Consider the following 13,254-nt stretch of genomic DNA (forward strand, 5'->3'; position numbering starts at 1 on the left):
GTAATTTCTGCAGCATTACATCCATGGATGGCAGGGCAGAAGGGCCACTTGCTATGATCCACAATATACTACCAAGGAATTTCACCTGGCCCCCACTTCTGTTCTACATACAAGCACCAACTGCAGCCATGCAGAGCAAGCTACTCTGAGAACAACATGCAGTCATTCTGCACACCAGAAAGGAGAAATCAGACTGCTTCCCTTTACTTTCAGCTCACAAATATCTTCTTTCTATGCAGGTAACAATTATCCTGCTCCAGGCTGAAAGCAAAGCAGACAAGGTAGACTTATGAGATCAAAGCAGTGGGGAAAAAAAAGTTGAAAAATAAAAAAATCAGTAATCCAAGAATCAAATACAGGCTATTGCTGGTGCCTGTAACAGCTCTCAGAAAGTCAAATAAACACAGATGACTAGTTAGCAAATGTGAAGTTTATGTACCACACAAAACCTCAAGACTATTAGCAAAATTTATTAAGTGTTCCAAAGTCTGCAAATGGCCCCCAAGGAAACAATTCTAAAATAACAATAATAAAAATTAACCAGAAATCACAAATTGCACTTATTCTGGCATAAGACCTGTATATTTCCTCTTTCTATCTTTCTATTAAAAACATCCATGTCTGTTCAAGCTGGGTTTAAAACATGACCAGAAAACATTTACTAGATTAACATCCTTGCTATCATGTTTTAATTCTTTAAAGATTCACACACTAAAAAATCAGCATTTGATTCTTAACAGTTGACAATAAGGTCAATTTTTTTTTTCATTAAAAAAACCCCCTAACTTTATTCCTTATTCATAATATAAATCAAGAAAGAAACGAAGGAGTTAAAGCTGTTTGGCAGCTGCTATTTTAAACTCCTTTGGGTTTTACAATTTGCAGAGCATGTCAGTTCTTCCACATTGGAACTTTTTTTAAAAAACACTCAAGCAGAGGAATGTCATAGCACCATCATCTGCTGTAAGTACAATAGTCAGAGATATGATACAGCAGAGGACCTCCTCCTCTAAATCTGTCACTTGTAATAAATTATGGTGTAGCCAGGAGCTGGTTGAGACCAGACAGACAGAGAAATCAAAATTAAGAGAATATGTAGAATCAGACATGACCTATATAGAAGTGACGGGTAAGGCTGAAGAGAGCAGTATGATTTCTTAGAGGGAGAAGATATGTATGGACAAGGGACAAGGACAGAGCCAATGGCTACCTGGTGAAAAGGACAAACAAGAGCATAAAACCTTGAGTACTGTTATTAGAAAGTAGCAGTTTGAGGCAGTATTCAAGCACACAACACACTGGTTTCTTGTTAAAGGTGCTCAGAAAGTAAAGACCAAATATGGCACTAAAACCCAGCCAGAGCGAATTTAGTTCAGAGACAAAGTCTGCATTGCAAGACCTGCTGGGAGAGTGCCACACAGCAATCAGATACTGTCTTTGACCAGAATACCTAGAATAAGTAAGAAAAATAAACACAAGTAAGAAAAATAAATGCTTACGTTTATAATTCTTCAAAGAAATGCCCTTTTCCCCATAAGCTCATCTTTTCCACACCTACTGAGAAAAGCTATTCCATCATACAAACATCCTGTCACTACATCAAGTCCCTATATCTGGGCAATACAAACCCTCTCTCAAAGAGAGATCCAGGGAGAACTGAATAAAGAAGTTAGCATTTAAAGATAGATAAATCGCTACCCCATCATTTCATAACCTTGCACTAAGTTGACTTCCTCTATTAGTATCCACTTCCATTAAGTCCAGGTTGTCAACATGAACTAGTAAACAGCAAACTACCCTCCAGCTCATACTCAGCACCGCATGACAGAGGCTCTGAAGCGCTCCTGAGCATGCCAGCCTTTGGCAAATAAAGGGGGACACCTTCTTCACTTACCAGCTTAGAACAAGCAGCCAAAGCCAATAAGACACCAGTAAGGACCTTTCATGTTTTCTATTGTGTTTACCTCTTTCAACTATTTGCATTTTCAGATGAACTTGTTTCCTGTTTCTACATTACTTGCTTTTCTCTGTTGCCCAGCTTACAGCATTAGGAGTCACAAAGCAGAACTTCTGTTTAGCTCCCTGGCAATGGAAAACATTAGAAGCCACAACACCTTGACAGATTACAGCCCCGCAGAACCCCAGTCACAAGCTGGGACCCTCATACACTACTGCTATCTACAGACATCTAACAGCCAAGCAAGGAGTTACAACAGTGGTAGGCACGGAAAGCCCAGCATCTCCAAGTACTGAGAGCAAAACAATGAGACATCTGTTCCAAGCTCACACAGCAAGGCAAAAACAACTGCATAACAGCCACCATTCTTCTGAACAGGAGCCAGTAAGATGAATGTTTCTTCATTTTCCCCAATGAGTTCACAAAATGTTCATAAGAATCATCCTTTTATTTTATTTACTGCACAGATCCATAAAATCTGGTTGCTTTTCCCAAGAAGCAGCAGCAGTGGGGTGTGGATGAGGGCGAAGAACAGGAGCACAGCCTGCTCACTGCTCTGCATTCAGCCATAGCAGCCCACACTGAAGAAGCTGCAGTTTAGGATCCTCAGCTGACAGAAAGCCACCACAACAGACCACCTAAGCCTGGATGCAACATGTCAAGAACACTGAGGACTGGCCAACATCACAGCAGTTGGCAGCCATCAGATACTGCCATGGCTGTCAAGATAACCAAGCTTCCCTCAAGCAGGAACAACAAAGAAACACAGTGCTCACTACAACCTCATCTCTGCACATCCCCCTGTGGTACTGAAGGTCAGCAAAATGCCTCATTCCAGCTACACACTGAGCATCTCTCACAGTGAACATCAGGAAGTACTGAGCAACCAAATCCTTCTCAATCTCTTCTGATGAGGATTAAGAAACTGAGAAAGGAACCAGACACATGGATTAGAGTCCTTCAGAAGCTAGAATGCAGTTGTATTTCAAGCAACTGGAATAACAAGTTGAAACACTGCCAAGCTGTCAGGGACTTACAGTTATTAGAAGGAACATAACTAAGTCCTTTATTAAATGTAGATGTGACATTTAGGGACATGGTTTAGTGATGGACTACGTGATCTTAAAGGTCTTTTCTAAATGCTTCTATGATTCTTTGAGTAAACATCCAGGTAAGAGAACTTCTGCAAGGCACAGCAACAGCTTCCTGTTGGAAACACAGGTCAGAGGCAAGTTCAAATAAACCTGACAATGCATAAAATGTCTCTAGAATCGACACAAGGATGTGTCTGGACAGCCTCCAGAAAAAAAGAATCAGGAAATAACTAAGCAATTCTTAGAAAAACTCCCTGATGAACTATTCATCTCCTTCATACTTCGGCCTGAGCATGCTCCTTGCTCCAAGACAACACAGCAGCACACTGAGGATGACACATGTTCATCTCCTCTGAAAGTCACGGTCATCATGAATATCTGAAGAAATTACTGGCCACTCCCAAAGGTGATTATCTACACCAGAACTGCTAGCAATTGAAGTCCTGCTGTCAAAAATTGCAAGTATGGCAGAAAATTCAGCTACCAGACATATTCTAAAGGGATGGCTTGGAGCACTTACAGACCATAAAAAAAAAATCAATGCACAAGACACATCATGTTACCTAAACATGTAAAATTTTTTTTGTTGTTTTATATTCCTGATAGAGAAAAATGACAGTATATCAGTTACAAAGAAGTATATAGGAACAGTTAGAACCCAAGGACCTACTAGGACTACCAAAGAGAAAAATCTACCAGTACTAATTTTCAGTAATGTCATTTACAGACTAAGACATCTGATTCAGAATCTGGTCAATATTCAGGGTATCTCAACCACTCTACTGATCTTAATACAGATAAAAATATAAACAGTAGGGTCAGTTCTCCATTTTAATGCTAAGTGCATTTGTGTGTCTAGAAAGGATAATTTTTAATAGTATCAAAGGCACTATCACAAGCTAAAGGCTGAATTGTCTTGAGCTACTAGAATGAGAGAAAATATTCTAAGTGCTATAGTTTTACATCAAAGATATAAAGGTCTAATACTAAAATTCAGTTTTTTCTGATAAAGTTGGAAATTTCTAGGAACTCCCAATAATAGTATGAGATACAATGAAAACTGCAGGAAAAAAAAGCCAACCAGGAGCCAGAAATGTTTAACTAGAAGTCTCAGATTGTTTAAAAATCCCAAACAAGGGAGTACACATACTCATACACTCAATTAGTTCACATGCTTTCTATCTGTTAGCAAGGGTTTGCTGCAAATCTACCGGCCATGAACAAGAAGGAACAAACACATCTGTAAGCATCTGCAAGCCAAAACTGCTTTGAACAAAGCCAATGAGCAGAAAAGATGACACAACTTCTGGTGTTATTGAAATATCCACAGCAATCCAAGGACAAAATTGAAGCTAAGTATCCTGGAGAACACAGAATAATGACCATGAATTTCACAGAATAATGACCATTCACAAAGGACAATCTCTGTAAGTTGTTCAAAGTACAGAGTATCATGCCATGAGCACATAACTGAAAATGGTGGAAAATGCATTACAGTTTTACTACTGTGAGGTAAGCTTTGATTCATACCATATGGCCCTACAAGACAAGCATATGTGCACATCTGCACATGTGTGCGGGAATGCCGAGGTCTCCAACCAACTGCAGCCAGCCCAGTCTCTTAGCACAAGTAAGAAGACAGGATTCCAACAAACAAACACAGAGTTTTTCACGAGTCACTCAAAAAAACTAATCCTACTGACTCACAGTTTTTGTCTCAGAAACCTAGTAAATAATACAAACTGAGACAAATGGAGGTATGAAGATAACTAGGTATTATAGCAATACTAATTATTATGCTCATATTTGTTTTACACTTTACAAGGCTTAAACCCCCCCGAAACAAAACCAATTACACTAATATGTGAATAATTCATGACAAGGAAAGGAATCAATGGACTTACAATTAAGTTCTTTTCTTTTTCCTCTATTCTTTTTAAGGTGGTATAAAACACATAGTTTTTTCTTTCTCTCTCAGGTGAAGTCCACCTGTGAGGTCCTCTGAATTCAGAGTTACTTCACAGAAATCACAAGTCATCAGTTTGGGTGTAAAGTAGCAAAAATATTAAACTTAATATTATACTGGATAAGACATGGAGAAGACTGAAAAATGCAATTGGTTATCAGCAAAATTCCTGAAATCAACATTTCTCAGTGTGTCTCACTCTCTGAATTAAAATAATTGTTTCCTATGGTATTTTCTGTGTTGTAACTACAGACAAGTATTAACTTTTTAAAAGCACCTTGAATTTGAGGTGTTTTATCCTCCTGCTGCTTCAGAGCATGAAATGAGATTCTGATGTTATCTGCAATGTCAAGTTTTGTATGTTTGAAATACACATTTGTTTACAAGACTAGGTTTTAAAATGTAGGTTATCTTCTGTCAAAATGAAATAAAGTTAAAAATTAAGCTCAACTCAGAAGGAAAGGGAAGGTGAAGCAAAGTGCAAGAAAAAAAAGGAAGCAGGATCTTAGTAAATGTAGCTGGAATTCAAACTTCATTTCCTATTTAGGAATTTTCATGCCCTCTATCACCTTCATGCTTTTTATTTTTGCCCCCTTTTAAAAAATCTTCTTAGTTTCTTTCCATACATATATTCAGAAAAAAAAATCTTGCCATTCATTCTGGGGACAAGTTGCTGTGTACATAAAAAAACCTCTCAGAATTAAACATCAGTATAACAGGTGGGGGCTCTCTGCCTTCCCAGAAGGCTGAAAACAAGCCCAGACTGTTGTCACACCACTGTGCTGGCCACTGCCAGGCAACTTCTGGCTTTACCCTTTCCACTCATGCACGTGTGACAAAGAAAAGCATGGAACTGCAAGAAGAGGAGGAATAGATCTGAACATTATTTCAGAAGGGTTCAAGCAGAAGCTTCATTACTAAGTATCACTTAACCCACTAAAAGTTCCCTAACCACTGAAGTAAAAATGGCATGAATTAAGAACGAACTCTTGTGTGAGCTTGATTTACTTCCCAGCCCTGACCTAGACAGTGTATTGTCATGGTCACTGCACTTTCTCTTTACTCCTGACCTTATTTTATGCACAACAGACATACCCTCCTCATCCTGTGACTAGAGAACAAGCAACAAACCTCTCTTTTCCAAGGAAGATGCACACTTTTATTAATTTGAACTTTTATTAATTTTATTATACATTCAAAAAGCTGTAAGAATAACTTAAAAGATTAAACTCAGCAAGTGAAAGTGCTGTTCTTTTTGGCAAACATACCCATCACCTTCAAAGCCTTTGGGCTGTTAAAAGCTCTTCTGAATTTTAACATTTGTAATGAGTAATGAAGGCTGCATTTTACTATCTCCACAAAGACACACCAGAAAGTAAGCAATGATCTGCAACCCAATAATGTCAGATACCATTTGTTTATAGCCAGCCCCATGATGCACCAAGGCTCTGTCAAGATGGACTGTTTTGAGAATATTCTTACTAGCTGTTAACCTGTACAGCATTAGACAGAATGGCATGAAGTTACACTGAGGCCATGGGATTTTCTGCCCCATGTCGGCATCATGGTAAGGGAAGAGTGCCATGCATTTACTTTTTCTCCCACCCAATATATTCCTTTTTGGAAATGCTAACATCACCACAGGCACACAGAGTACATGAGAGAGTTTGGCCAGAAGAATTTAAGCTTTAATATTTTCCCCCATGCAATCAGGCTAGGGGTAAGGGAAGATGACATTTTATTACCCCAAGCAGCTAACTGATGCAAGACTTGATGCTCAAATGCATCACATATTAAAAAGCATCTTAGTTTATGTGCAATCATGTATGGTAAGCAAAGATTCTCTACCACTCTGAAGGAACTTTCAGTCCTTCACTTATTAACGAGTTATATCTTGAGAGCTTATATGCATTTTTTTAAAAAAAATTTTCACCACTTTAAAGTACACTTTAAAGCGTGCATTAACTTGCACATGGGAATAACCATTACCTTTCTAGGAGTCCACCACAAAAACTCCTCTACTCTGTTTGCCTAGCCCCTCACCCCTCAAAACTCAAGGCTATTTTTCTGTGCACAGAAAGCCTTGAGACATGACACTACTCTGACCCCCTCTCTAATGACAACATCTGCTGAGAGGGCTCACTCAGCTCTTTATGCAGCAACAGTACACCGTGCTTTAAAAAAACCTCAAACAAATGAAACAACCCCTCCAAGATTCACTGATAGATTACATACAGGTAAAATTACTAATTAAAACAACATCTTCACCAAGACTCTGAACATGGCTAAAGAATGGCAAGTTTTTGCTGAGGTAAAGCTTCATACAGCAGGTAAGTATTCATATCTAACCTTAAGAAGGATGGCCTTATCAAATGTCTGGAAAAACTAATGGCTTTCAACAAGAACTTTAGTATGGCAGATTCTCTTCCTTCAACAACTGATTTTTAAAGTACTTTCACTAATTTAATATTCTAAAGCCCACTGCAGTTATAGCTTACAGCAATAAGCAAACTTGAAATTCATCCCATTTTAAGTTCTAGCTCCTAATGCTTCAGGCTGCTTGAAGTGACTGTATATTTAATTTTCATGTAACATGCTAACAACAATATTTACATTGACTAAGTTTAATGACACAGTTCCCTCTAAAAAGTTTTAACTAGCAGTATACTAAACAATGAAATAAAAATTCCTTTGTTCTTACAGGACAGTTAACTTTTGAAGAAAATGGGTGTCTTCAAATTAAGATTTTTACGGTAGGGAAAATGTAACAGTTCCCACACACAGGTTCACCACAAAACAATGAAAATACAGCTCTCCTTTCAAACATGTGTTCCTGGGTCCTCTAAATCATACATCATGAACCTAGAGACTGGCCCAAGCTTAACCTACTTGCCAGGGCTTCAAATGCTGAAATAAGATGTGAATACTGCAAGAATATTCTGGGTAATAGCAATAAAGACAAAAGAGCAAGTATATAATTGTGCTTCACGGTGTCTGTCAATGTTATTATCCCAAGTAGCCTTTTTAACTGCTGAAATCTATGTCCAGGTCAGCATACTACTCAGCAGGTTTCAAAACTTGTTGGGACCACAATGCAGAGAGAAGTAAAGAAAGCTCCCATCTTGAGCTGCTGGCTCCCATTCTGCAAACACAACGCAAAGCCCAGACAAGTTTACCCCCTCCTGCCCAAGGTGGGTTCCTGCCCTTGTCCACCTCACCCCCTGCAGACCATCAGTCCTGTCTCCAGAGCTCCTGGATACATTTATTTCCCTAGCAATGCTTGCCCAATTCAAATAGAAACAAGAAAAGCCACGAACACTCCCTAGCACACTTTCCTGCCTGTCATCAGCAAAAACAAACCAAGCCTTTCAAGATACCAGAGGGGCCAACACAGGGACAGAAGGAGGAAGGGTAGGATAAAGAGTTAAAAGTTCTTATCTCTCAGCTGACACTCTAGTCTTGGAGACATCAATTCAAAAGTGCAGTAGCTAAGGAAAGTAAAGCAATCAGCTGAAGGAAGGTGGGAATCACTCTGGCTGGCAGACAGATCAGAGAGGAGTGACCAGACACTACCAGGCATCATGCACCAATCACGTCAAATCCTGTGCTGACAACTTGCTGGCAAAACTTACTCTACCAGAAGACTATGGTAAGTGCCAGTACTGCCCCCACGTTTCTTTAGCATCCAAATGAACTAAAATATATCATTCCCTCTTTAGCCATTTAGAACATCCAGAGAAAAGATGACTCAGGTACTAATTCACCTGTTGCCCTACAACTGGGAGAAATACTTGTGAGCACTTGAGTCGTCACAGTACATGTCACAGGACACTTGAGCTGAAACTGTGGATGGAAGTCTGTTTAAACTTCTATGCAAGGCACAAACTGGAAATCCTGGGCAGGGACAAAAACCTGTTCGGACAAGAGACAGTTCCAACTGAAAGTGCCTCAAATCATCTGCCAGCATCCAGGTCCAGGTCTGCCAGTATTAACTGTATAATGCAGTTTTTTTCCCACTGTAAGCAAATTGGTTTTTCAAAAAATTCTTTATGCTTTTACTTTGAGCAATGGGGCAGTATCATATTTCCAGATAAGAGCAGTTTCCTTTAAGTAGTAACTTTTAAAACAGTTATCTTTCTAAATGCTGTGTCTTGCATCTAATGCTTTAGCTCTACAAAAAAACATAATCCTGCATCAAGTGGCACTGCTGCCATGAAGTCCTTGTTTTCCCTTACCAGCTCCTCCCAGCCCTTTCTGCTGCACCAGCAAGAGCATTTCTGTAATTTCTGATGAATCCAGTCAGGGAAATGACCCAGGTGAAGACTGAGCTGCTGCATACAGGAGTCTTCAGTTGGATAACTTCCTTGATCTGGTTTACCACATTGCTACACAAATGCCAGTGTGAGAAAACAAAGATGAGAGTAACGATGCAATTTAATTCAGAATAAATCAACCCCTGGGAATACAAAGCTAATTAAAAACATGGCAAAAACATATAGGCAAGTCCAAACAACTCTACAAGCCTCCTTACTTGTTTCTAAACTTTTCTTTTTGTTTATTTACTCTTGGAAGTGAAACACTTAGGTTCATAAGCATAATGCTACAAAGACAAATGGTTTAGAAATGTAAATAGACAATAACTCTTGTCTGAGTCTTGAAAAACACATAACCCAGCCAGGTAATCCAAGAGTGTGTTTCTTCACATAGCTTATTACACGGCATATATTCAATAGCTCAAGGCCAAGCCAGAGGGCATCACACAGGGAGGCAACAGTGAGGGAGGATTCATCTGACTAAATGGGAATTCAAATAGTGTTGTGTAGGCTGCCATGCTCATCAGTGAAGATTCACACAGTGGATATTCATCAACCCAAATGTGCTTACTCCAGGTGACAGGAATGGTACTTGGCTCCATTAGCTGAGATTAGATCTTCTTGTCTGTAAAAGGACCGTGGGCAACTCCCTACAATGGAGACTGCAGACACCCAAGCCAGACGAGATACCTCCTACCCTGGATGCAAACTGCACATCCCTCACATGAGGAGTACTTGATATGTACAGACTGAGATATGAGCTATTTGGATCTTAACTTTTCACAACTTTTCCCAGTATGGTGAAGAGCAAGAGGGCTGGGCAAAACTGCTGATACATTAATTTCCTTGCAGCAGGAGTATAAATCCAGCTTTTACCTTAATTTAGTGCTGTTTTCTTAGCAACTCTCACAAAATCACCTGAGAAATACTTGTTGTCGTGTATATGCCTTTGCTTATAAAGGATGAAAGACACCTTGTTTCAATAATGACAATCACAAAAGTGGGATGAAATGACAGGAAGAACCCAATATCACTATCACTTCTGTTCATCAATGCAGGAAGAAGGCCCTGGTTTTTTAAGAAAATCAGGAGTACTTTATCTACTTCTACCTCCTGTTTATCTCAGCATTCATCGACTGTCATGGTGAGCTCCTCTTTACTGCTAAACACTATTAATGCATTATACCTACCACATAGTACAGCGGCTCTCAGCAGTCCTGCAGCTACAACTAACTGGAAGAATTAAGCACCACACTGGATTCAGCTTCTTTGCTGTCCCCAAGCTGAAAGGATGCTGTTACTTCCTTCCCCTTGGCTTCCGCTCCATGCTCCATTTCCTCTCTGCTAACTTCAGCTGCCACTGTGTCTCCTCAGAGCCCTCAGGGCAGAGAGGCTGGGGGTGGCTCCTACAAGTGACTCCAGCTCCAGCAAGACCAATGTGGTGCCCTCCATACTGCTATGTGCTCTTGCCTCCATCTGAAAAGCATCCAGGACAGCAGCAGTTTGCCATGGTGCGGTGCCCACTCACAGCGACAGGGAGGCTTCACCTGCCAAGCAGGGGTACAGATAATGAACAAAGACAGGAATTCACTGCCTAGGATGCTGCCACTGAATGGCACAGGCAGTGACAGCTCACAGAACTGCAAAAAGTAAGAATAGGAACAATTAAAAGATAGCTGCAGTGCTGGATTATCAGGGATTTTTGTGTCCTGCCTGCATAAACTGCTTGTACTCAAAACATACTTTTATATCCACTGCAGCTCTGTTTAAATATACCCAATTCCCCAAGTAGCAAGTGATGATCCCTAAATAATAGGGAGTCAAATTTAGAAACTATACTGTACATAGATGAATTTTTCCTTCAGCTTTTCCTCAGGACCTGGTGCTCTTCAAGCTAGCAAGAGTGGCATGGGTATATCTGAATCAGAATATCAGCATTTTACAGAAATGAAAATGCTGCTCTATGCTGGAACATACTTAAAAATACTCCTTTCAAGGGCTCAGACATGCCATTATGTCAACTGTGATTCTATCTTACTATTTTAAAGTGGAAGATTCAATGCATTTAGAAAAAGGAACAAAAAATTACAGTATGTTCACATTCTTATGGCTCTGTATAAAAAATACTTATATATTTTCCAGTTTCTAATAAAACTAAAAATGGTATTTGTAAAAAGCATATGTATAATGCTTATTACCCATGCACAGCAAGCCAGATATTACATTAACTGAAAGCTTAATGTAAACCAGCCTTCAGAATAATGTTTCTGGAATTTCTGAAGGGAAAAAAAAAGCACTCAGTTCTATCTGGCACTTCCTAAAACAAAATGTTTTAGTGTACATTATTAACATGTATTATAATAGTATCATTACACTGATTTTTTTCTAGTAAATATAACCATTTACACAGACTTCTTGCCTCCCTTATTTTCCCTCCCTGGCACGTGTATGGTAAAACCATTGGGACCTGTGAGAGAAGTAGAATACCAGCACCACAGTTCTCTCAGAAGTTGCCTTTCTTTGTATCTAAAGGTAGAAAAGATATATATACTGGAGCAAAGGAAAATTGATATTACAAAACATGCAGCTTGCATAAGGTAATGAATGCATAAGCCAACAGAAATACTGAAAGTGCATTGCTTTGATTTCAAGTTGCATGTATTTCTGAGAGATTACTTAGTTTGCCTTTGGCTGACCGAAAGAAGAACACCCCCTGAATTACAAACATGAGGCTCACAACTGTACTGATCCAATGTACTGGCATTTGAGACGTGGAATAGAAGCCTCACTCTCAACCACACTGCTATTCAATGGTGAGACATCAAGCAGGGCTGTTAAGAAATGCTATTTAAGCTCAACCTCCAACCTGCCAGGTACAGCACATTCCTATAATGACATGACCAAAGCATTGCATTTCTTCTTGACATGCATTTTCTTCTTGGTTTTCTTCCTGTGCCAAGCCTGGCTTTGCCCACAGAAGACAAGAGTAAAAAACGAATCTGAAGTTCGTAATAACAGAAAGTGGAGAGACATTTCTGTGCCTGCATTTACCAAAACCACTGGAGATTTCTGATATTTTTAAAAAATTCTAAATGCACAATTCTTCTTCCTCTCCACCACACAAATACATACAGCCAAGCTTCTGTTAACCATTACAATTAAAAATCGTAAAATTGCATTTCATTGTTACCAGAAACCTTCATTTGAAACCATTCACTTAGACAAAAGTTGACACAGCCATCCATAAAAGCTTCATGAACCCAGTTTTACTCTCAAGCAGGAAAAGGCATCAGTATGGTGTTAAAAAAAAGACAAAAAATAAGGAGAGGGAGAAACACATGGCAATTAACACTCAAGACACAAGTGGGCAACAAAGACACAAGTGGGCAAAAAAGACACAAGTGGGCCTGCAGGGAAAGCCAGCATATGAATTTGTCACTTCACAAGTGCATACACGCATTATTAAAGGTACCTTGAATCACTTAGTGCAAGGTATTACAAGACAAAAGGGTGAACACAAATGCTCAGGAGAAAAAGACTGCAGTTTTAAACCCTCAGATCACCTAGGTAACTTGTTCATCTGACTGAGGGAAATCAGTTACTAGGCATTTGTAGGCATTAGTTGTTCAAGACAAACATGAAAAAAACCCAACCAGAACCCAGTGCTTATCTGGATCTGATAACTGATAAAATTATAAAATAATTTTGCTAAAATCAATCACCTCATCTTCATTAACATTTTACAACACTGTCTAGTACTGAGTAAGCAATTGGCTCCTCCACTAAAATAAAGCAACGTCTTTTTTACTGCTTTAGAGCAATTTAGCTTCTACTCTGAGGAGTCCATTTGGGTCTCAATGAAATAAATCTTTGGATTTGATGGTCATTAGTAATTTGCAGCTGAATGAGAAGAGACAGTATGGC

This window comes from Geospiza fortis, unplaced genomic scaffold, assembly GCF_000277835.1.
Source record: "Geospiza fortis unplaced genomic scaffold, GeoFor_1.0 scaffold138, whole genome shotgun sequence".
NCBI classification, from domain to species: Eukaryota; Metazoa; Chordata; class Aves; order Passeriformes; family Thraupidae; genus Geospiza; species Geospiza fortis.